At 39.9% G+C, this 26,212-nt stretch overlaps 1 long non-coding RNA gene across 1 annotated transcript; it reads left to right on the top strand.

The window, feature by feature from the left end:
• Positions 1-536: 536 nt before the first annotated feature.
• LOC118498741 lies at positions 537-25,830 on the top strand. The gene is made up of 3 exons (XR_004901206.1): positions 537-558; positions 912-916; positions 25,712-25,830. It is a non-coding gene; the product is annotated as an uncharacterized LOC118498741 (long non-coding RNA).
• Positions 25,831-26,212: the final 382 nt, after the last annotated feature.

Below are 26,212 nucleotides of genomic sequence, written 5' to 3'. Positions count from 1 at the left end.
GTATTAGGTAGAGCTGCTTTGACTCCCTGTCTTAGTGCACCTGTTAAGTTGTATGGGATGGAGTGGGGCAACTCGCTTCACTGCTTTGTGACCCTGTGTGTGGGGAGGGCTCAGAGATGGGACAGTGCTGCTCCCTGGCTTCTGGGGGTTTCCATGGCACTCGTCTGGTTTCCATCACTTCACCAACTTCCTGTATGTGACTGGTGTTCTAGTGGGTGGGTTTGCTTATGTTTTAAGTCTGTGCAGGCCCTTTAAATGGACTCCCTTGAGAAACCATCAGTTTCTTCCAGAGCCTCAATCCCCACCGGTTTTTACAGTGAGAAGTAATGGGGGTTTATTTTCCTGTTGCTGGAACCTTGGGCTGTGTGGCCTGGCCTAGGGCTGGGATCACTTACTCCCAAGGAATCCCTCCTGATTTTTATCCACCACATGCAAATGTGGGACCACCTCTTCCACCCCCACTACTGCTTCTCTGCTACACCACATCTCCTTACCCGACTCTGCCTGTCTGCTCCTCCTTCCTGTCAGGATGAATATGGCTTCTTTAAATCCTTGGTTGTCAGACTTCCACACATTTCGATTTCCTGGCAGTTCTGGGTGTTATTTGTTTTGAGGTTAGTTGTATTTCATCTTGTGGTTGCATGAGGAAGCGTAGCATGTCCATCTATGTCTCCATCTTGCCTGAAGTCTGCATAGATTCCTCTTCACATCCCAATGTTCCTTGCCCTCTGGACATCTTGGAAACCATTTCTTTTAAACTTAATCCTCCGTGGACTCTCTGTCTTCACTCCAAAGAAACAATCATTTGTGGGAAGGGTTTTGATTACATGAATAAAGTATTGACATTTCACAGATGTCAAAGACGAATAAGAGTATTGAAGCCTCGCATTTTGGTGAGGTCACATTTGGAGTTTGAGTTGATTTGTTATCTGTTATTTTATGCTTATTAAATAAGAAACACTGTTGTTTTGTGAAGAAGTTTTTAAATGGTAATTGTTATTAAAGAAAGATTGTTGACAGTTGTTTAAATGCCTGAAACTCTTGCTATTTCACAGACCCATGGCATCATTTTGAATTCTCCTTTTCTCAGTTATTCAGTATACATTTTATAGACATCCGCTATGTTCCAAGGAATGTGCCAGGGACTGGGAATGCACGCTGGCCCTGGGGCACTGAGAGGCCTGCCTTAGTCTCCTCCCTGCTTGCGGCTCACAGCCGAGATGTGGAGACAGACAAGTAAAGAAGTACTTACAGTACTGAATTGCAAGGGTAATAGTAGGGGCAGAGTAGAAATCCTAGTTAGGTTGATATTGAGTCTTGACTATATTTAAAGTATGAAACAAAAGAACACTTCTTTCCTTAAGAATCTATCCTCACAAAAGAGTGGAGAAAAACTTGGGAGTGTGTTTAAAATTGAATGTAGACATAATAAGGTATTTGGGGTGTGTGTGTGTGTATTGCATTCGAAGTGTGTCAGGGGACATGATAGAAGCCATGTTGCAAGAACAGGGACTCTGCTATGATGAGCCAAATTTAACAAAGGGCTAACTGATGGATGGCAAGAAGTTGTTTCCTATATGGCATGGCAGTGGGCTCTGAACTCATTTAATCTTTCCCAGTGTCCTTAGATCTCTGTGTGTGAATTAAAATTCTTCTTACTTTGAAATTCAAGCTACCCCCTGCAGTCGGACCCTCTAAATAATCAACAATAGAGAAGAAAGTACATACTCTTCACTTTGCATGAGATTCTAGAGAAGCCAGAGCACGATGAAGATGTCTAGTGTCAGTAGCAAAGGCAGTGAGCAGTAGCAATCTGCACCTCAGGAGGGCCCTGCAGGGCTCGGAGTGACTGAGGCCTGTGTTCCTCCCGTCCAAGTACTAACCAGGCCTGACCCTGCTTAGCTTCTGAGATCAGACGAGATCGGGCGCGTTCAGGGTGGTATGGCCGTAAACAAGGCCAGTGCTCCTGAATGGCTTGGATTGCTGGAAGCCAGCAGAAGCAGCAGTGTATCCAGTTTTGCACCTTTGAACATTGGCTGAAATCCCTCAAGCATACTGCGTGAAATGATCTCAGAGACCAGTGCAAATAGTGGCCCAGACTGATTATTTTTTTTAAGATAGAAAGGAAGGGTGGGAGAAAAAGAGGGAAAGAAACATCAGTGTGTGGTTGCCTCTCACGTGCCCCCTACCGGGGACCTGGCCTGCAAGCCAGCCATATGCCCCGGTTGGGAATTCAACCAGGGACCCTTTGGTTCGCAGGCTGGTGCTCAATCCATTGAGCTACACCAGCCAGGGCTCAGACTGATTCTTAAGTGGGCACAAGCCCCTCCTTGGAAACTCCCATAGGCTTTTATAGGACCTCCCAAGAAAGCTCCTTTATGAACTAACTAGTGGGGGCTTAGCACAGTGAAGATTTGGTTTGAATACTAATGAATCCTATATTCTCAAACTGGGAAGAACTCTTAATCCTGAGTCAAATCCTTGTTTTTATTACTTTCTTCTCCCAGTCCCATTCCAAATCTGCCTAGACTAGTTGCTCTGTTGTTTCAATTATCTCTCGTACTGGAACCCTAAACAGAGAAAGCCCAGCACGCCTTGTTCTGACAGGCTCATCATGGCTGCCTGTAGAAAGCAAGGAGGCTGACACCAGCGACGTTCTTGCAGAGGGCCATCCTCAGCCGGCCTCCTGGGCAAGCACAGAGTTCCTCGGTGGTGTGTCGGGGAGGCACTTGTCTCTTGAGTGCTGCTTGACTTGTCCACCATCTGACACTGTTGATCACGAAACGATCCCCCCACCCAGGAAGAGTGCTGGAATTCCCTCCAGTGATAAACGTCAGAAATAGATCGTTTAACAAACCAGTGGGAGCAACACCGAAAGGGCTAAGGTTCCAAATTTAAAAACGTTTTCTCCACAACTATATAACATATACCTTCATTTTCAGGGTAATAAAGGGGCACCGAGGGGAAAGAAAGCATAGATACACACACACACACCAGCTTGTGTTTTGTCAAACATAAAGAAAACACAAATTGTGAACTATTAATTGTTGTGTTATTGCCTAATCACTCCTCATTGAAAATTAGGTACAATTGTTTTCAAATTTTCAGGGGTACATAAATTAAACATGCTACTGTATATTTAAATATATAAATTTCTTTTAAAATAAAAAGGAGACTTGAGGCCAAGTTTCCCTTTAACACATTTTCCCAACAATTGGAGCATAAAAATAAACAGGTCCTAGGAGAGTTCCAAAGTCCTCTGTCCAGTTTCCCTCCAACCGGACATCTGAGAAGGCCCCTTTGTTTAGGAGCTAAACCACGTGCAATGAGCAAACTCTGTGCTTGGGCGTGTGTGCCTCTATCCTCCAATGGTTCCATCCCGCAGGCAGTTTTAAAACAAGGCCTCATATTCGTGCCCCACTTTGAGGTGGCACCTGTGTCCCCTTCCCTGAGTCTGGGAAGATTTGTGACTCCCCAACCAACAGAGTAGAGTGTAAATGCGTGTAAATGGTGCTGTGTGACTGCCCCCTGGAAGCCACATGAAAAGTCTCGCTTCCTGTGACCACCACGCTGGCGAGGTGACTTGCGGGTGCTCCGGTGGACAGCCCCACCGAGTCCAGCCTTCCTGACGTCCCTGCCCCTGACCTGTGATGTGCCATCTTAGATTCTCCAGACCCACCACCTGCCAGCTGGCCACCGAGGGGCTCCAGCAGCACCATGGGAAATGGACAAATCACCCCAAGTCCCTCAAAAATACTGTTTCTCCATGCTGTTTCAGTTATTGTGGCTCATATTTATAAAAACCTCATTTTTAATGAAAAGTTTTCCAGTAGGAACTGTATAAATGAATGTTTTTTCTCCAAATCTCCTCATACCCATAAAATCATGATAGAACAAAATGACCATTGTTTTGAGCCACTGCATTTTGGGATAGCTTGTTACCTAGCTACAGAGTAGGTAAGTGAAACAATCCCCTTCAGAGGCAGTTTTTTATGAAGCCTTTTGTGCTCTGAAATGATGTGTTCTTGCTTTTGAAGTTCAGAACTGCATTTTGTACAATGTTGAATGGGGATAAACAATGTCAAAAAAAGTCTTACTACTGCTGTGTACGAGTTATATTATGGCTTGAATTGGCTTGTATCGGCTGGTCTGAGGACCTCATCACCAATCGGGAATCTTGTGTCAGTGCTGAGCACCCAACACCTAACTAAGGAATGACTTTCTGGAGGTCACTTGTGTGTTGATGGGAACTGTTCCTGTTGAAGGCAGTTGTAGCCCTGGGAATGAGCTCAGCTGCGCAGGTCGGTGCTGGGTGCACACTGAGTGGGTCTGGCCGCAGGAAGGGCGACAGGGCCAGCTCCTCGGCCCTTTCTCCAGCGCGCTCACCTCCACACTCTGCCCAAGTCAGCAGGGAGCCTCACCTGCAGCCCTCAGATGCTCAGTGACCTTTTGTTTACATCTCTTTTCATGGTGCTTCACACACTGTGCCTTGGATTTTACTCATTCCTACATGTTTATATTCTTCTACTTAATTGTAAGCCCCTCCAGAGTGGGAGTCACACTGCATTAACTTTCTATCATTGGACAGAGCATGCTGCCTTGTGAGACAGATAAATATTTGACTAAATGGATGCTTCTTTCCCAAAATGACTGTAATGGGCAATGTGTGATCTAGCCATAAATTGCCAGCCCGTGGAACTTCGCTTTTTGTTCTTCATGGTTGAAAATCACAGAGTACCAGAGCTGGCTGGGAACTTAGAGACCATTTACAGACTGAGGCACTATAACAGGGGCTGCTGAGTGAGCGTGGGAGCTGGGCCTGGGGCCCAGGACACCCGCTCCACAGCGGAACGGCTTCCGTCCAACAGAGCAGCCTCCGCATGTCGCTGACTTCCCGTCATTTCCATCCGGGCAGTGGTGACGGTGCACCACAAGGCAGCTGCTCCACGGGTCTCTCTCTGGCCACTTTGCATCTTTGACCAGTTCCCTCAGTTTTGCTTTTCCCTCCCATCTGAGTTATTGTGGCTACATCATTTTAACAACTCATTTTCAAGCGTTAGTTTTCAAGTAGGAACTTGGTAGGGGGAAGGCCTCCTTCAAATAAATACTTTTCCTACTGCTCTCAGAAACACAGTAAATATATTCACTAATTCAGTAGGTATTCATCACATATTTATCATTAATTAGTATTGCAACAGATTGCTCCTCGATGTTTTTTCTATTTGTCATGCTATCGTTAATTACTTTTTCACACACTCAACATCGTTTGCTTTCATTGCTTACTCAGAATATTTACTGTTGTTTTGGATGTGCTTTTCATCCATTCAGTCAGCAAATATTTCTTAGAGCTCCTGTGTGCACTGGCCTAGGAAATGGGGGAGAATGCTGGACAGGCAGATGTGGTTCTGGTCTTCACGGAGACTATAGTTTAGCCTTGTCTTGGCTATCTGGGTTCTGCCTTTCCCTCTGCCCCATTCTGGAATTCCCTGGGGGAGGAAAAGAAGCCCATTTTGCATCTCATCACATTCTGTCTTACATGTAAAGGCTTGCCCTGGCTTCTGCTCACGGTCCATACTTTTTTCTTCTACCCACATTCCCAGATGTGGCTCTACTACTGGGGCTCTACTGCTCCTTTGCTTGTTCACACCTGTGGGTCGTTTTGCAAGGCCATTCCGAAACTCTGGCATGTCCTCTCCACTCTTCTCAGTCAGTAAGACACTCGTTCATCTTTGAAGGTCTAGACCACACGTTCCTTTCTGATGAAACTCTCTATTGCTCAGCCACACTAACCACCTATCAAGTGCTCAACAGCACCCAGGTTCTTACTTATGAATGCAAAACCAGTCTAGAATGTATATGAGTGCAATTCAAGTTAGAATGCAAAAGCTATATAAAAAAAGACAAACTCAGAAGAACTTTTCATTTTTTAAGTAATATATGTGCATGTTAAAAATTCAGTTGTGTGAATTCCCAATTTAGTCCCTTCCAAAGAGGAAACTATGGTTAGAGGTCTGTTGTAATCTCTTCCAGACACATCTCTCTCTCTCTATATACACACACATACACACACACACACATATATATGTATATATACTTATATATATACATATCTCCTAAGAATTTTGTAGAGGAACTAGACAGAATTATTTTAAGTTCATTTAGAAAAATAAAAACCAGATAAGAGATAAGACAAATAATAATAGTGAAAGAAGTTGGAGGAAAGGGAAATGTTTTCTTCAACCCTTGTAGGGCCCGAGACGGGGTCTGAAAATTAAACTGACGAAGTCAGATTTACAGGGGAAAAAAGCATACGGGTATTTAATATAAATTTCATCATGACAACAGGGTCTTCATAAGAGAAATGAAAACTGCAGGAAACAGTTAGACCTGAGTGTTTTTATGCTGGCTCAATGAAGAGGGGTCGGTCATGGAGGAATAGGATAGGTCAGAGAGTAGGAAGTAAGTGTAGGGAACTGGGGGAGATGTAATAAAACCTGTTTGCCAGGATTTTTCTGTGTCCCTCTGTCTTCAAGATAAGGACTCTCCTTTCTTCTGTGATATAGGGAGGGCACCTCTCACAGGAGGGTTTTATGACATTTCAGGGGAGAAGGACTGAGGGAAGGTCAAAGTGACCTTCTTGCCTCTGCTGTTTTCTCAGACTCCTACAGCCTAAAATATTCAACATGCCATGGTGCCATATTCTGGGGTAGCGTGTCCTGAACCCCATCAGTGCCGTGCCTCACCAGTTGTTATCATCGTAGCTGATACTTCCTGCCCGTTTGCCCTGCGCCAGGCATAGTTGTGAATACTGCATGTTGTTCAATCCTCACAACGGCCCCACAAGTCAGGTATTATTATTAACTCTCTTTCATAGGTGAAGGTATTGAGGCAATTTGCTGAAGATGACAAAGTTGGTGGACTCTGATCGAAATCCATACATTTGGTTTCAAAAACCCATATGCTTACGCACAATTGCATCCTGTTTAAGATTGTGAAGATGGTCGTTAAAGCTATAGCAGTAAAAATTATAATGTTGACATAAGAATAGACAAACAGACCGCTGGAACAGAACAGGGAGTCCTGGAATAGATTCATGGCACAGGTGACATTCCAATTTAGTGAGAGGGGGTGGTTAATAAATGGCGCCAGCATAAGGTGTTTGGCCTTTAGAATACATCAGATTCAGATCTGTTCCTCATCATATAAAAATTCTAGATGAATTGAAAGCCTCAAATCAAAAAGCATTAAAAATTTAAAAATTCAAGAGAAACTCAAGTGTCCTAAAGAGATAAAACAGACATATTTAACTACATGAAATGAACTAAAATCCAAAGAAAGATTATAGAGTGGAGAAAATGTTTGCATTGTATGGAAGATCCAAAAGACTTCTACAGAATGTTTAGACACATAAAAAAAGAACTAGTAGGAAAATAAGTAAGGAACATGAACAGAAAATGCACAGAATAGGAGCTCTTTATGTCCAATAAACATATAAAAAGTTGTTCAATTTCCCAAATAACCAGAGATATTTAAATAAATTGCATCATTTCCCATTCACCACACTGGCAAAACCTAAAAATTAAAAAAATAAATACATAAACTTAAGCAAATATTCTAGGAAAAAAATAATTATCTAATTTTTTATGGGTCAGGCATTGCACTGGGTGTTAGTTATACAAAAGTGAATGAGACAACATTTCTGCCTATACTAAATATAGAGTCAACTTGGAGAGAGAGAGAGAGATAAGCAGACATTTTGTAAACTAAACTGACAGATGCACATCTAAGAACTAATTATAGTATAATATATTTTCTTTACTCCATTGAATAACTTCAATTCTCCCATTTTGAACTCTTAAACGTCTTATGACAGTGATATACTGAACTTTGCTGTATACTTTTCATTGTTTAAGGATTTCCAAGAGCAAACATGATACATTAATAAAGAATATTTGCATTCTTTTTCAAAAATGTAATAGCATTTAATGGCAGAGAATCTCTCAAGGAGTTTATCATCTCAGGAGAGAGGCAGCTCTAACAAAGAAAGCTGACTGAAACTTGAGCCTCGTGCACTGCTGACATGTAAGTTACTAGAAGCTTTTGGAAAGAAAGTTCATGGCTCTGTTGAGATTTGAAGTCCACATCGTCTTTCACTCAGCAAATCCATATTCAGAGGCCCATCCCGTACAAATAAATACACAAGAAATTTAGGATACACACCAAAGGGTGGCCATTAAAGCATCATTTGTATTTGGAAGGAAGGAAAAAAAACGAAATGAAAAGAACTGCATGTCTAACAATCAGGAAATTATTGAATATTGCACAGTCTGCAAAGTGAGGCAGTTATTTTAAAAACTTAACAGATCTATACTCATTGACCAAAAGAGATCCTCCGATAGATTGTTAAATTCATTTTCAAAAGAAAACTGAAGAAAAATGTGGGAAGCATGATTCCATATTTGCCAAAGTAAAGCAACCAAAAGCAAGCAAATAGAACCATTGTAGGTGTGTTTATGTATTTGATGGAGAAAGTGTGGACAGAATCACTGTTAACTCTATTAACTTAGGAAGTAAGAATAGAGGAATGAGTATCTGGGAAGGTAATGAATGCTTTTGACTTTTTAATTAGGTGCTTTCCATTGTTTAATTTGTTACAATGTCATACTACCTACCTTGTAAGGTTGATAAAACCCTCGTCTTTGACCACTCCAGTGGGGCTGTAGTTTTCATCTTTCACTATGCCTTAGAATGCTGATTTCTGTCATCATTTCCCCTTTCTCACGGAAGAAGAAAAATATTTTCATATGGGGCTCAAGAGTTTCCCCATCATGAAGCTTTTTTCAATTGCTGCCTATGTGGACTTTCTTTGTACCCCAGTTTGTTACTGCTGCTTAGCAACTATCAGTTAACTGTGGTTTAGGTTTACTTCTCTGTCTGCCCTTGGTTACAAAGTAAACCTTCTTAGGGTAGGGACTGTGGTTCACCACTTAGCAACCTCTGACTCAGTAGGGCTTAATAAAGTTTCTTGAGTGGAGAGGCTAAGTCTTTGAAGGAGAGACTTACCTTGCCTGGTGTAGTTCATGAGCCTATTTATGGTGCTGTTCAAAAATATCATTGTTCCAGTCAGCAACCTTTTAAAAAACCTGATGATTAAGGAAATTATAAACGCTCTTCTGCTGAACCTTAATGGAAAAAAATTCCCTAGGATAGTTACATTTAAATTAGCTTTGAGAGGTTAAGCCCTTATATCAAGTATTTATATTTGTAATGAAAATGAATTTTCTCCCTAGTTTGCATACCCTCTTCTGCCCATCAAACACATACAAACGTTGCTGACAGACCTACATGGCGATAGGAAAGGGGTATATCATACCTGGCAAGGTTTACTTCTGTTTTGACTTCCTCAATGAAAAACATCATTTTTTAAAAAAATACTATAAAAGTAATACCTAATATTTTTTAAATACATACAATGCAGAAATTTATAAAGAAGACAGTGAAAATCACCTGGAATCTTACTATCTAATAATTAACACAGCATTTTAACAATATATGTTTTCCAGGCTTTTTTCTATGCCCATACTCACAAAATTTTTACAAAAAAGGATCACATTAATCCTGCTGTTTTACAACCTGATTTTTCCACCTAAAATAAATCCAATAATTCCCCATATTAATAAATATAGATTTGTGTTACTACTTTTAGTGGTATTTCATATCTGGATGTATCATGTTATTGAAAAAATTTCCTACCGATGGACATTTTAAGTTGCTTCTAATTTTTCACTGGTATAAAAACACGTCTTGGGATTGTTATCTTGGATTTGTCTCATTATTTCCCTAAGATAAAATCTTTATTGTGGAATTGTTAGGCCAAAGGGCACATGCATTTTAAAATTTTGGAAACATAATGCCAAATTTTTCTCCAGAAATCATTTTCCAATTTCTACTCTGGCCAACACTGCAGACAAATGTCTTTTTTGCCACATTTATCTGCAGCATTGAGGATTGTCATTCTCCTTAATTTGCATTTTCTCAGTCACTATTGAGATCAAATATTTCTCACTGTTTCTCTTTGAGCTTTGATAACAGAGGTTTGTATCTTTATGTGGGGTATGTTAAAGAAGTTTTAATTTTTTTATGTGTTCCAGCTATCATTTTTTAAGGTATTGCCTTTTAGGATCATATTTAGAAAGTTTTCTTTCATGACTCAGCTAATAAATTAATACACCTATGTTTTCTATTATAGCACATTATTTTGTTTTTCCGTGTTTACATTTTTATCCACCTTCCAATTATTTTGGGTAAAGTATGAAATAGAATTCTAGCTTAATTTCTCCCCCAACACCATTTTAATTGGTTATATACTTCATTTTAAAAATAATTTATTCTTCCTCTGTTCAATCAAACTGTAATAGCGAATATTTAAATACCGATTTGCATGCCAGGCACTGTTCCACGTGTGTTACGTATATGAACTCATTAAACCTGGCCACTGCATGATGAAAGAGGCACTAATAATATTAACCCCCATTTGTTAATAAAGAAACCTAGGACAGAGAAGTGAGGTAACTTGCCAAAGGTCACGCGGCGCATTATCCTGGAGCGAGGCTGGAATCCAGGGAACTCAGGTGTTGAATCCACTCGCCTAAGCCCTACCGGCCTCAGCAGAACACCTCAAGATGGACTTCCAACGCTGCGTTCTGTCCACCCCTACAACTTCTCTGCGCCAGGGAGGCGTGCTTTTTCTCCTCTCACTTGGAACGTGCGCACTGGCCACGCTTCCATTCCTGCGCACGGCTCCTCTTCCAAACGAATGCCCGTTTCCTTGGTTGCAGGGACAGGGGATTAAGTATATTTGCTCCAAATGCAGTACTTTGCTCATAGAAGCATAGATTTTTCTTTTGTCTATCATTAGTTTGTGCTTTAATTGAAAAATACCATGTAAATATAATGGGCATTTCTGCAGCACCAGAGTAGACACTGACATACGTCGCTCCTACAATCTCCTTCCAAAAGCAGTCACTAAAATTTTTTAAATGTATTATGTATAACATATATGTGTGTATGCTGTTTGCTTCACACAAATAGGAATATTCTAAGTATCTCTTCGATTTTTTCTATTTTTTAAATTTAAAAACATTTTTGTCACTTAAAAAAAAGTATTTGGAATACATAAATACACGCAACATTTATTCTTCGTTCTCCTCTTCCGGAGCGGGATCCGCTGGTGGCCTCCTCATTCCTGCACTGTTGCTCTCCGAGCCAGTGTTCTGCCCCGGTCCCCCTCTGCCACGCCGTGCACCCCTGCTGCCCACTCTCCGTGTCCTCAGGAGTAGACGTGCCTCCGTCACTGTTCTGTGGACTTTCCGTTGTTTCTTCAAGGCGTGTCTCCTCTGTCTCCATTGGAACGCACTCATCTTCTTCCTTTTCTGCGGTCTCCTCAGCGGCTTGTCCTTCCTCGGGAACAGCGCTGCCCTCTGCCTGCGTTCCGCTTGCTCTGCTGCGGCTCTTCCCTTTTCTCCTGCCCTTTGCGAGCCTGCTTCCCTGCCCTGTGCAGTTTCAGCTGCAGGTGTTTCCGTATCCACTTCCACAGTATTTAACCAGCTCCCTCTGATTGAGTGGACATTTAGATTGTTTCCAACCTTCTGCCTTTACTATGATGAAAAGAAGATCCTTGCACATTAGTCTTTAAGAACATGTGGGAGAATATATATAAAAGATAAAATTATAGCACTGGAATTGCTAGTTCAAAATGTATGTGCATCATAAATTTTGATAGACAATGCCAAATTGAACCATAGTTTCTTTTCAAAACCAACTATGGTGTGCATTTATTATGCATTTAATTTCTCAGTTCTTAGATGGGTAAAATACCACCTACTTCACAAAGCTATGCCATGAATTAAATAAGATAATGGATGTGAACATGTTTTGTAAAATTGCTAATTACTAAGATATCATCATCCACATTATTATGTAAGGGTATTATTTTGAGTGGGTTTTCATGTTTTACTGCCCATGCAATTTTGAATGGGAAGAGGCAGCCACATTTAATACCTACAACACTAAAAATACTGTTTTTTTCTCCTAAGCACAAAAGTGATACAAGGCCTTACAATGTAAAAAGAAACAACCCAGGAGTAAACAGGGTACAGATTGAAAATTTCCCTTTACCTTCTTCCTTAAATGCTACTACTTTGTTAGCATAGCAGAATCATAGATTTTTAAAAGTTAGAAAATATTTTATAAACTACATAGTTGAAAGTCAATAGTTATTGAATACTGAATGACTTTTGAAGCAAGCATGTTAAACCTATGTAGACAAAAACAAATGCTAGTAAATAAGGAAAAAGGCTTACAAATTGACTTGATATTTACTCCAAAGTAAGATCAGCTTGTATTGAATCAATAAAATGGAAAGTGAAAGCCAAAGTCAAAGACCACTGATGCCCCTGCTGTCGCACACTAGTCGAGAGGAGGCATTGTGTGGTTAAAATTAGGGTGCTGGAACCTAGACTTCCTGTGTTGAAATCCATGGTGTGTCTCTTCTTGGTTGTGTGACCTTGGGCAAACTTCTTTAACTTCAACGGACCTCAGCTTCCTCAGCTTTACAAATGGGGGAAGTAATAGTGCCTACTTCATATAGATAAATGAGTACATATGAAACATTCAGAGCAGGGTTGGCACAAGGCAAGTGTCTAGTAACTGTTAGCCACTAAGTTAAGTCTCCATGGAATGATCGTGGTAAAGGAGAAAAGATTATCCAATGAGCTGATTGGTAACAGATTCACAGACTAGAGAATTGAAACACAAACGGCCACTAGGGACAGATATAAAAACCACGTTTGTCCATAGTGTTCATCTGACAGAGCTGCAGAGTCCTTGCCTTTGTTTCCTCAGGAAACACAATTGTCCTTGGCTCCACTCCAGAGGAAGCACATGGCTCAGTGCAGGATGAGGCCGATTCTGGCAGCCGAATGGAACACTGGAGTGTTGGGTTTTACAGCTGATTTATGAAAAGACAATGGCAATAAAGTCATTCATTTAAACATCGTAATACAATAATACAAGAAAAGAGTGTTTAGAGTGTTAGACATGGTTTTTGACTTGAATAAATTGCTTTGTTCTATTCATGAGAGTAGCAGAGATTTTAACAAACATTGTTTAGTGTTTTCCATTTTTAAAGACCTTTAAGTTTGCATAATTTTATACACAGCTGAGTAAAACTATTATACAGAGCTATATTTGATCCACATATATGGATCAAGTATAGTGTATATATAATGTATACTTATATATGCCATACTATTATGGTTCCTTGAATTCATATGATAATGACAAGAATAATTCTGTATACTTATATAGTGCTTAAAATTTTTTAATAAATTTCTCAATTTTTGAGGAGGACTGGTTCCTTATTTTTTTTTCATCATTTGCCCTGATTAATGTCTACTCTCAAAAAAAAAAGGAAGGTAGGAAATTGAAACATCAAACTTATTTAATATCAGGTTAAAGGAAAAAGTATTTTCCTGTTGTGGAGAAAATGCATAGTCAGAAGGGCATATAAAATTGATCTGTGTTAAAAATGTTAATTTCATAATAACATTAGCTATAAGAGAAATCATGTGACAGCCTGATGCCATTAAAATTAGCTGATTTCTTGAGGACACAAACTACATGAATCCCCAGTGGTAGGAGAAGGGAGGAATACACTATTTTTAACTTGACTTTGAAAATGCTGTTTCTGCATTATTTTTACCTGTAAAAACCTCTGAGGAAGAGACAAACGACTTCTCTACCTGCAAACACAACACAAAATGAAACCTTGTGATTCTATTCTTTCGTTGCACAAACTGTAGACTTCCAGATGGCGGTGCTCTTTTCGTGAAGGAAAACATTCTATAGATCTGTTTTGATTTTTAGGAGGTAGATTATTATAATTGCTCTTTTATTTGCAAATTAAGCTGTTAAAACAACTATACAATGTGGATATGGTTTCTATTAGCATTTAAAAACTACCTGTTTTTTCAGTTTGGGATTATCTTAACCAATAGTGATTAATCAGCAATGTACTTAGCAGAAAGATAGTGGTGTGTACGTGTATATTTATTTATGGTAGGTAGTAATGTAAAAACATGCATTACCATCCTTTATAGTATTTGAAAAACCAGATGTCCAGAGAATGTCCTTATCTTTGCTAAACACAGAGCTGCATTTATGAAGATATAAAAACCTGTCAAAAAACCAGTGCAAAAATCAAGACAAAACTATTTCTGAGGTGATTAAAATGGCAATGCTATTCAAATTCAAACAAGGAAGCAGACTCTTAAAGCCACACAATATATAACTGCCAATAGCACTGCTTTTGCTTTATTTTATTTTTTATTGCTTTTACTTTAGACAACGTTTGTCATTGTTTGTTCCCTTTTCAGTTTGGCCTCCTTGGTGTGAAAGTCATAAAGGGAGAAAAGTAAGTACTTAACATTTTTATTTTCAAAAATCACTTCCCAATAGATGAAAACTTTTTTTTTTCTATAAAATTTCCTATGTGAAATAATGCCTGAATCTCTGTATATGGCCCCCTGAGTACCTGTGGATGCTTACATGAAAAAAATATCACCACATATTTACTTAAATTAGATAAAAGCCAAGTGTTTTCTGTGAAAGGTCTGCAGCAGTCCTGTGAATTTAGGCATGGGATCGTCTCTGGAGTGGAAATTGTTCCCCAGGCAGAAGCCCGTGTGGGCAAGAACAATACAAACAACTCACCACCCTTTGGGCTTAAGTTGCTAACATAGTGCCCCATTTCTCACACATATTTCAGAGTGCAATTTCTACAAACATTCTCCTACATAACAACAATACATCCATGAAAATCAGGAAATTAGCACTGATACATTACCACCACCTTATTCTTAGAAACTTCAAATTCACCCAGTGTCAGTGTCCCAATAATGTTCTTTACAGCTATGGGATCGAATTCAAGATCATGTGTGGCATTTTGGTGTGTCCTTCAATCTGGAACAGTATTCCTTTGTCTTCCCTCAATTCTCCTGACCTTGACACTTGTAAAGTCTATAGGCCAGTTGTTTTGTAAGACACTTCTCAGTTTGGGTTTGTCTGATGTTTCCTTGTAATTAGATTCAGGTAATACATTTTTGGTAGAATTATCACAGAAATGATGCTATAATATATACACATATATTCATATAAAGTCTTGATAGACAATCCTTAGAGTTTTAATATAATTTTTACCCATTTTTTAAAGCAGTTGCTCATGAATTGTGCCCATATTAGTAGTATATATTCTGTCCCTTGTTGGTTCGAGTTTCTGAGCTTCCTAACAGACAAAACTGGTTAGCAAGAGAAATAAAAATTCTATCAATTCTCTTCTCTGAGCAGACTGTGCCACATAACTTGTTCGAAAGGAAAGGACCTAGTTGAAGTGGTGAGAAGTTAAAACTATTTTGAGAAGTAATATATCTATATGTAGATTTTTTTCACAGAGTAGTTACTTTGCACACAGTAGATTCTCAGTAAATATTTGTTGAATAACATTGAATTTTAGGGTAGAACACAATGAAAAACATTTGGTGCTCATCAACTAAAAAAAACCCAAACAAACCAGGAGTAGAAAATTGTAGCAGAAGACCAAGGAATTACCAGCCAGATGGAAGAAATGGATGGTGTTTTCCTACTATAAATGACAAAAGCAAAACTGAAGCATGATATTACAGAAATGAAGAGAATAGGATTTACTTTTTACTCCCTTTAATAATCAATTTATTTGGAGCCCCCAAATGCCACCCCAGCCTGAATTCTGACCAGCAAGAATGAACCCATTTTTGAACGGGTTATAGCAGAAACCTGTGAGAAAGCTGTCATGTCACCTCAGCGTTGCAGTAACCAAGCAAGGGCTGGCTGGGCATGGGTAACATGCACAGGAGGCTTGAAAAAGCAGATGTCAAAAGTTCAGAGGAAACAATTCCTCATCTGAGACACATCAAAAATCAGTTAGAACTCTGACCATGGGAAATGCTCCCCAGCAGTGGTGTCAGACAGGTCGTCCACAGGCGCATAAGGCCAATTGACTGGGGTGAGTTACTACAGAGAGCACATGTGGAGAAAAAAATAGAATCTCCAGCCAAACCAGAGCCCCTGGTTAGCAACAGAGTTCTGTAGAGAAAGAGGAGGATAGATATCACTATCACCCTTCAGAATCCAGGTAAAGTTCTGCTTCAGAATGCAGCATGACTTATTCATAGAATGAGATGTGTAGACAGTAGGGACACTAACTTTCTTCTGTGAGGAATACATTACAGAAGAAATTTTTATCAGTTAGAAAATGGACTGGTCTTCAGCAAAGAATCAGTAAAACTTGGGTTATGGGGTTACTGTAACTGAGCTTGTTTTCCAAATCCTAAGATACTCTGACTTTTGTCCTGAGTCACTGTATTAAAACTCATAACAATAAGGTTTAGTTCGCGTGTTACTCCAGAACTTTCTTTCACAGCTTCCTCATCTTTCCAGCCACAGCAGGAAGAAAGCAAACAGGCTGCCGCTGACCAGTGTCATATTACTCCGCAAAACCTAACCGGCCCTTTCCCCAAATCCCAAGCTGTTTGTGTGGCAATGCTTAGAATATAAACTCTAGTGGATCGTAAATCTAAATGTAAAAACTAAAACTACAAAACCCTTACAGGAAAACAGGAATATATTTTATGACTTTGGGTTGGGAGATGATTTCTTTTTTTCTTTTTTTAAATATATTTCATTAATTATGCTATTACAGTTGTCCCATTTATTCCTCCCTTTTATTCCCCTCCACTCTGCATCCCCCTCCCCCCAGCATTCCTCCCTGCTTAGTTCATGTCCATGGGTTGTACATATAAGTTCTCTGGCTTCTACATTTCCTATACTATTCTTAACTTCCCCCATCTATTTTTTCTTTTTTAATATATTTTACTGATTATACTATTACAGTTGTCCCATTTTCCCCCTTCACTCCCCTCCACCCTGCCCACTCCCTCCCACCCACATTCGCCCCCTTTAGTTCATGTCCATGTGTCATAAGTTCTTTAGCTTCTCCATTTCCCATACTATTCTTGCCCTCCCCCTGTCTATTTTCTACTTATTGTCCATGCTACTTATTCTCTATACCTTTTCCCCCTCTCTCCTCCTCCCATTCCTCTGTTGCTAACCCTCCGTGTGATCTCCATTTCTGTGGTTCTGTTTCTGTTCTATTTGTTTGCTTAGTTTGCTTTTGTTTTAGGTGTGGTTGTTACTAATTGTGAGTTTGATGCCTTTTTTTACTGTTCATATTTTTTTATCTTCTTTCTCTTAGATAAATCCTTTTAACATTTCATATAATAAGGGCTTGGTGATGATGAACTCCTTTAACTTGACCTTATCTGGGAAGCACTTTATCTGCCCTTCTATTATAAATGATAGCTTTACTGCATAGAGCAATCTTGGGGGTAGGTCCTTGCCTTTCATGACTTTGAATTCTTCTTTCCAGGCCCGTCTTTTCTGCAAGGTCTCTTTTGAGAAATCAGCAGACATTCTGATTGGAACCCCTTTGTAGGTGACTGTACCCTTATCTCTTGCTGCTTCTAGAATTCTCTCCTTCATTTTTACCTTGGGTAATGTAATTATGATGTGCCTTGGCATGTTCCTCCTTGGGTCCAACCTCTCTGGGACTCTCTGAGCTTCCTGGACTCCCTGGAAGTCTATTTCCTTTGCCAGACTGGGGAAGTTCTCCTTTATTATTTGTTCAAATAACTTTTCCACTTGTTTTTCCTCTTCCCCTTCTGGTACCCCTATAATTCAGATACTGGAACATTTAAAGATGTCCTGGAGGTTCCTAAGCCTCTCCTCATGTTTTTGAATTCTTGTTTCTTCATTCTTTTCTGTTTGGTTGTTCCTGTCTTCCTTCTGGTCCATTCCATTGATTTGAAACTCAGTTTTCTTTCCATCACTACTGGTTCCCTGTGCATTTTTCTTCATTTCACTTATTGTAGCCTTCATTTGTTCATCTAATTTGCGACCAAAATCAACCAATTCTGTGAGCATCCTTTTCACTAGTGCTTTGAACTGTGCATCTGATAGGTTGGCAATCTCTCGTTTGCTTAAAAGTACTGGCCGAGGGGCTTTTAATTCTGTTTGAGCCATCCCCCCCCCACCCCACTCTTTGGTCTGGTTGTGCATGTTGCGTTGAGGGGCAGAGCCTTAGGTGTTCACCAGGACGGGGCACCTCAGCCACTGGGTTGTGACGTTGTATGTGGGGGCGGGGTCTGAGAGGGAACAATGGCACCTGCTCCGCTCTCTCTAGGACTTCAGTCCCCTCTGCCACTTCCCACAAGCAGATTGGGCCCTTCTGGTGCTGGCTCCCAGGTGGGTGGGCTTGTGTACCTTCTAGGACTCTGTGGGTCTCCCCAAGGAGCTCTCCTGTGAGGCTGAGAGATTCTTCGGGTCTCAACCCCCACAGGTGTTTTCAATCGGTGCTTTTAGCACCCATTTTTACCTAGTTTATCTGCGCAGGAATGTGTGACTGTGGACAGCCAGCTGCCTTGTGCCCTTCACTCGGTCTGCTTGATGCTTCCCACATCCAGGGTCTGCCACCAGGTCCGTCAGCCGCCCCTGCACACCTGGGGTCCACCAACTGCCATCTGCACCCTGCATACCCGTGTCTGCCAGCCACCGCTTTTTCCTGCCAGGACCCCTCGACCCCTCTCCGTAGGCCTCCGACTGCACCCCTCCTTACCGGTCTGGATGGATGTCAGACTTTCGTTCAGTTCATTTCTCTCTGTTCTGGTTGTTTTTTTTGTTTGTTTGTTTCTAAATTTTTGTTGTCCTTAGTTTTGGTTGTGCGAGGAGGCACAGTGTGTCTACCTACGCCTCCCTCTTGGCCGGAAGTCGGGAGATGATTTCTTAGTGACAACACCAAAATCACAAGTGATAAAAGAGAAGATTGATAAATTGGAATTCATCAAAATTAAAAATGTTTGTGGTTCAGAGGGCACTATCAAAATAAAATGACAACCCAGAAAATGGGAGAAATATTTACAAGTCATATATGTGATAAGACACTTGTATTTAGAATAAAGAATCCTTAATAATAAAAAAATGGCCCAATTTAAACATGGGCAAAAGACTTGAATAAACATTTCTCCAAAGAAGATTCATGATTGGTAATAAGCACATGAAAACATGTTTTTCCAGGAAAACACAAATGAAAATCACAATGAGCTACCAATTTAAATCCACCAGAATATCTGTAATAAAAAAGACAGATAACAGGTACTGGCGAGGATGCGGAGAAACTGGACCTTCATACATCGCTGGTGGGAATGTAAAATGGTGCAGCCACTTTGAGAAAAGTGTGCCAGTTCCTTAAATAATTAAATACAAGACCCAGACATCCCACTCCTAGCTATCTATACAAGAGAAATGAAAACACAAGTCCACACAAAAACTTGTTCATGAATGGGCATAGCAACATTATTTATAATAGTCAAAATCTACTCCAAATGTCCATACAATGGAGTATTATTTGGCCATAGAAGGAACGAAGTACTGATACATTCTATATGATGAATAAATTTGAATCCTCTAAGTGGGTGAACTTTATAGCATATAAATTTATGTTAATAAAGTTGTTTTAAAAACATACATGTATATGTGTAATGCTTATACATGCATGTTACATGTGCACACACATGTATGCACACATATGCATGTAAACTCTAAAGTGGCATGGCATTCTTTGGCATTGCAGTATGCAGCATGATCTTGGAGCTTTCACACATGTCACATGTTGTGGGGTTTTATGAGAAGGAAATGTGGGGTCCTATGAGAAGCCAACACAGTAATTTGGCTTTTTAAGTGCCTAGTTTCAAGGCAGATGCTCTGGACAGGCCTGGGTTCAATATTATGCTTTACTGGAACCAAAATGATAAGACTGAGGACCTTCCATTTAGGATGCTGTATTCTGAAATAAAACTTCTAAGGCCCATTGTTCTCAATATCCCAGGCAAGTTTATGAAAAATTATATAATCTTTGCTTCCTGAGCACAAACTTCTTTATATATATTAGACCTGCTTTTTAACCGTGTTTCAACTCCTGTGCAATTTATTTCAACCTACCTGATTTATCCATGTCTGAGAGGAGTGTGTAAGAGATTTCCATTAAGGTTGTGAGTTTCTCGACATGTGTTTGCATGCCCACCAGTCCTTCCCTCATTTAGTAATGCTGTGATGTTAGGGGCATAAGGGCTATGACTGCTCTACCCTTTTAGTGAATTGTTCTTTCTGTCAGTATGAAATGTTTGTCTTTATTCTTCTTGATAGATTTGGTCTTGAATTCCATTTTGCTTGATACCAATAGTGCTACTTGCTTTCTTAGCATTTGCCTGGAAAATGCCCTTTTTTCTCCTTTCTGTTTCAGATGTGTCTCTTACAAATTACATATAGTTGAGGTTTGTTTCTTTATTTTATTTTGTTTGGTTTAAGCCAGTCTGAGAATCTCAACTTTTTGATAAAGGAATTTAATCCATTCATATTATCATGGTATTGATTATTATGCTTATTTCTGCCATATTATTGTATTTTTACTTTTTAAAAATAGTTTCATACTTGTGGACTATTTGTAAGAGCAGTACAAAGACTTCAATACATTTTTCACCTACATTCACTAATTGTTAATACTTTGCCACATTCTTTATCATTCTCTCTTTATACACACACACTCATATATACATACACACATATATCAGATGTATGAAATCTCTGGTTTCAGTATTATTGATGAGGTCGGATGTGAATATGATTTTTGTTCCTCTATTGGTCATCCATTTTTTGCACTCTAGAAGCCTTCAAAATACCCTCTTTTTCTCTTGTTTCTGAAATTTCACAAGAATGGATCTAGATGCAAATTCTTTTTTTATTTATCCTGCCTGAAACCTGGTAGATACCAATATAAATATTTTCTCTCTCTGAGAATTTTATTTTACTAATTCCTAATTATTTCCTATCTTATATTCTCTCTGTTCTGTCTTTCCAGAATCCTTATTAAATGGTTATGGGAATTTCTGAGTCAGTTTTTCATGTTTCTGAACTCTTTTTTCATATTTTCTTTGTATTTTCCCATTCTGTTTTGAGAGAATTTCTCAGCTTGGTATTTCAAAATGCTATTTATATATGTCCATTTTACTATTTAGCTTCCAAATTGATATTTTAATTTCGATTATCAAAGTTTTAATTTCTATAATATTCAGTTATATTTTATAGTATCCTACATCTTTCCAGATATATTTTATACTTATTCTAAAACCTTGTGTGCTCTTTTAACTCTGATTCTTTGACATATTTTATTTGTTGAGCTTTGCCCTTTGTTTTAAGGTGTTAGTTTCCCTCAGTCTAAGTTGTTTGTTCAGCTTTTGAGAATCAGTTAGTTTGTCTGTTCTGTTTAAACACTGTCTCTGTGAGCAAGGTGAGATGCACTTGGGGTTCAGGCTGGTGCTGGTACCTTTCCCAGCCCTTAGAGGGCACCCTTGGCTTCTTAGTCTGCGTCCACAGGCCCAGGGCACAGCTTCACTGGTTTAGCTCGTGAGCCAGTAGTACCCTGCTTTTCTCTCTCTCCCTGTATCCTTCAGTCTTACTTGGCTGGCCCACTGCCCGCTTCCTGTTGCTAGGTGTAATTTCCCGAGTGAAGGGGAGAATACGATGGCGAGGTCTCTGTTATTCTTGAACTGTATTGTTTTTAAACATATTTTAGGGGCTCAGGGAATTACAAATCTTGGGGGGGGGGAGAATGTTTCACCAAAAAGTTGAGGTTCCTGCCTCAAACTATATACTGTTAACTTCTTTAGCCTTAAATACTACTTAAAACATGGGGCATGAGGTTAGGAAAGCTGATATTTGCGTTCTGGTTCTGCCACGTTTCCTAGGTGTTGTGATCAGTCTCAGCCTTCATTTCTTCATCAATGAATTGAAGATAATAAGAGTATCTGCTACGTGTGCTATGCGGTGATGAAACATGGCAGGAGAGTGAACATCTTTTGTGAGTGTCAAAGAGCAACTGAAAAGCTGTTATTCATCAGACAAAATAATGCATCCTCTGACCATCTGTGTGTGGGCGGGGAGGGGGCGGAGGGGCAGGAAGTAGGAGAATGCAAGAAGGGGAAGAGGCGACTGCCGCAAGCAAACTCTTGGCCCAGACTTCTGTGTTACAATCACAGCTCTCAATTCCGCAGAATTCATTCATAGCACAAGATTTTCCGTATGACAAATACAGAAACTCTGGTTTCCTTATGGTATAAACCCTAGCCAAAAGAATCACTGTGAAGGCTCCTGTTTAACTACAGCACATAATTGGTTACTGGGGAGCGGGGATAATAAGGGATGTCTATTGACAGTAAATAGGATTATAAAATCATATTAATTATTTTTTTGAAACTTCATCAAAGTAGCAGTGTTATATGTATCTTGTCCTCTGTGTTTAAAAAAAAAAACCCTTGGAGTTATCTAAAATCAAAATCTGAAAATATCTTCTATAAAGAGAGGACTTTGACTTTTCCCCCTCAATGATGAGAATATGGATAGAACCGTAAACATTTCAAAGGATCTGAAATCCGTGTGGGCTAGGGTCCCAGCCAGAATTCCCACCAGGGTGCCTCTCCTCGGAGGATCCTCATGCTTTTCCTTTCTTTAGGGAATACCTTTCCCAGCCAGCTCAGCCCAAAGGGCTCCAGTTACAGGTACTCACTTTGGGGTTTACTTTGAAAAGATCCAGTGAGTATTGACACAAGGCAATGGGTAGATTCCTTTCCAATACACTTTCACATGGGTTATAACAGATGGCCCTACCTAAGAGTGGATTTCTGTGTTTTACTTCTTGGTTAAAATAACTCTTTGCCAAAAAGTTTTCTCACTAGTGCGAAACCGTCTAGCTGAATGAAAATGGTGCTGCCTGCCTATGGGTTTCTTACACGGGTGATTATGGTTTTCTAGAGAGGCAGGAATATTTGTTCCCCTCCATTTTCATTCTTCAGAATCATTCTATCGTACAGGATTCATTATGGTTTACCCAGCACTCACTCACTCTTTTGGGTTCAATTAAAGGATGAATTTGGCCCAAGATTTATCATATTTTAAAATGGAACTCTGGGATGGTCAGGATTGGGGGAGAAAGTGGATTTAATAGACCTGGACAAGGGAAAGAGACTGGACATCATCTGGGGCTATTGTTAACTACCTCAGCCTGATTGTACTGACCTGAAGCAGGCAGCGCTTCCGTGGCCTACACAACATGAATGCAGTGAGCTCGGCCAGCTCTCAGCAGACAGGCACTCGTATCTTTGGACTTTCCAGTAGTGGTTCCCAGACAGTAGCTTTCACAGACAAGCACAATAAAAAATGAAAGATGTATGGAGATACATAGAAGACCCCAAGAAATCTTAGAATAAAGATCAGCTCTTTAAATGAAATAATGTCAAATACATGAAAAAGAAACTCACTATAATGTCCTTAATTTTCTCATTTTTTTCCTCACCAGTGAAAACCAGATTTTGGGTCAGCACTAGGATCCACACCCAGATATTTGAGAACCACTGTCTTTAGTCCGTGGAGGAGTCTGTCACTTTTGTTTTTAATATATTTTATTGATGATGCTATTACAGTTGTCCTGATTTTTCTCCCTTTGCCCACCTCCACCTGGTACCCCCATTCCCTCCAGCAGTTCCCTCTTAGTTCATGTCCATGGGTCATGCATATAATTTCTTTGGCTTCTCCATTTCCTATACTATTCTTAACCTCCCCCTCTCTAATTTTGTGCATACCAAGTTGTACTTCTTAATCCCTGTACCTTTTCCTACATTCGCCCCCTTTCTGCTCCCAATTGATAACCCTCCAAATGATCTCCACATTTATGATTCTGTTCCTGTCCTGTTTGTTTTTTGGATTCAGTTGTTGATAGTTGTGAATTTATTGCTACTTTAATGTTCATAGTTTTGATCTTCTTTTTCTTAAATAAGTCCCTTTAACATTTCATATAATAACAATGAACTCCTTTCATTTTACCTTGTCTGGGAAGCACTTTATCTGCTCTTTCATTTTAAACGATAGCTTTACTGGATAGAGTAATCGGGATTGTAGGTCTTTGCTTTTCATCACTTGGAATATATCTTGCCAATCTCTTCTAGCCTGCAAAGTTTCTTTTGTGAAATCAGCTGAGAGTGTTATCAGAACTTCTTTGTAGGTAACTCTCTGCTTTTCTCTTGCTGCTTTTAAGATTCTCTCTTTATCTTTAAACTTGGCATTTTAATTATGATGTGTCTTGCTGTGGTCCTCTTTGGGTTTTTCTTGTTTGGAACTCTCTGTAATTCCTGGACTTGTATGTCTATTTCCTTCACCAAATTAAGGAAGTTTTCTTTAATTATTTTTTAAAGATTTTATTTATTTATTTTTAGAGAGGGAAAGGAGGGAGAAAGAGAGAGAGAGAGAAACATCAATGTGCGGTTGCTGGGGGCTGTGGCCTGCAACCCAGGCATGTGCCCTGACTGGGAATTGAACCTGCGATGCTTTGGTTCGCAGCCTGTGCTCAATCCACTGAGCTACACCAGCCAGGGCTAATTATTTTTTTTCAAATAAGTTTTCAATTTCTTGCTTTTCTTCTTCTCCTCCTGGCATTCCTATGATTCAGATGTTGGCACTTTTGAAGATATCCCAGAGGCTCCTTAGCCTATCCTTGTGGGGTTTTTTTTCTTTTTCCTTTTTGCTGTTCTGATTGAATGTTTTTTCCCCTGATGTTCCAAATCAATTTGATTCTCAGCTTCATCCTCTCCACTGTTGGTTCCCTGTAGATTTTCCTTTATTTCATTTAATGTAACCTTCATTTCTGCCTCGGTCTTTTTTTATGCTGTTGAAGTGCCCAATGAGTTCCTTGAGCATCCTAATCACCCATATTTTGAATTCTGCATCTGACAGGTTGGTTATCTCCATTTTGTTTAGTTCTTTTTCTGGAGTTTTGTTCTATTATTTCACTTGGTCCATATTTCTTTGTCTCCTCATTTTGGCAGCCTCCCTGTGTTTGTTTCTGTGTATTAGGTAGAGCTGCTTTGACTCCCTTAGTAGCATGGCCTATTGTAGAAAAGTGCACCTATAAGTTGTATGGGGTGGAGCCTTAGGTAATTGCTAGGGTAGGGCAACTTGTGTCATGCCTCTGTGGCTCCATGTGTGGGAGGACTTGGAGAGGGGACAATGCCACTACCTGGCCTCTAGAGTTTAGCCCAAGAGAAAGCTGTCTCTCAGCACTCACACTTCAACTTCTGCCCATATGCCATTGGTGCCCTTCCAGCTATTGTCCTGGTGCTGAATCCCAGAGGGAGTGAGTTTGCATAAGTCCTAAGTCTGTTGTAGTCCCACAGAGAATCCTGAAAATCCTGCAGTTTCTTCTGCTGCCCCAACCCCCACTGGCTTTTACAGCCAGAAGTTATGGGGACTTATCTTCCTTGTGCAGGAACCCTGGGCTAAATGGTCTGGTCTGGGGCTGGGATCCCTCATTCCCAAGGTATCCCTCCCAATACTTATCCATCACACATGGATGTGGGATCACCTGTTCCACAACTCCACGCCTCTCCATTCCTCTCCTCATCTCTGCCCCTCCTACCTATCTGGATGAATGTGGATTCTTTAATTGCTTAATCGTCAGACTCCCATACAACTCAATTTTCTAACAATTCTGGCTGATATTTGTTTTGTAGTGTGGTTGTAATTTTTGCTGTAGTTGTGAGAGGAGGTGAGGCGTGTTTACCTACATCTCCATCTTGACCAGAAGTCATCTGTCATTTTCAATCTGCAAATCCACTTCAAAAATTTAGAGAGCACCTACTACATGAGAATAAGAAAGTGAACAACAGTTCTCCATTGTAAGAAAGCCTGTGTAACTATTTGTTCAGAATCCTTTACCAATAAGGTCTTATTTGAGTTCACTGTTGCTTTTAATAAAAGATGTATTTGTGCAATTAAAATCACTCAAATAGCCAGTTTTGGCTATTGTTTCAATCACAAATGTCAATGGTCCTGAGGTGAGGAAAAAGGTAATGTTTAAACATCAAGAGTACTTTCATATTTGAACTTATGACTTTAAACCTCTGCTTGCTGAAGAAGCAAGAAAGCATGAAGAGCGTGTGCTGTGTGTGTCTGTGGGCCC

Source organism: Phyllostomus discolor, chromosome 2 (genome assembly GCF_004126475.2).
Source record: "Phyllostomus discolor isolate MPI-MPIP mPhyDis1 chromosome 2, mPhyDis1.pri.v3, whole genome shotgun sequence".
Classification (NCBI taxonomy): domain Eukaryota; kingdom Metazoa; phylum Chordata; class Mammalia; order Chiroptera; family Phyllostomidae; genus Phyllostomus; species Phyllostomus discolor.
The sequence above is the reverse complement of the archived record's forward strand: the minus strand, read 5'-3'. Positions and strand labels throughout refer to the sequence as shown.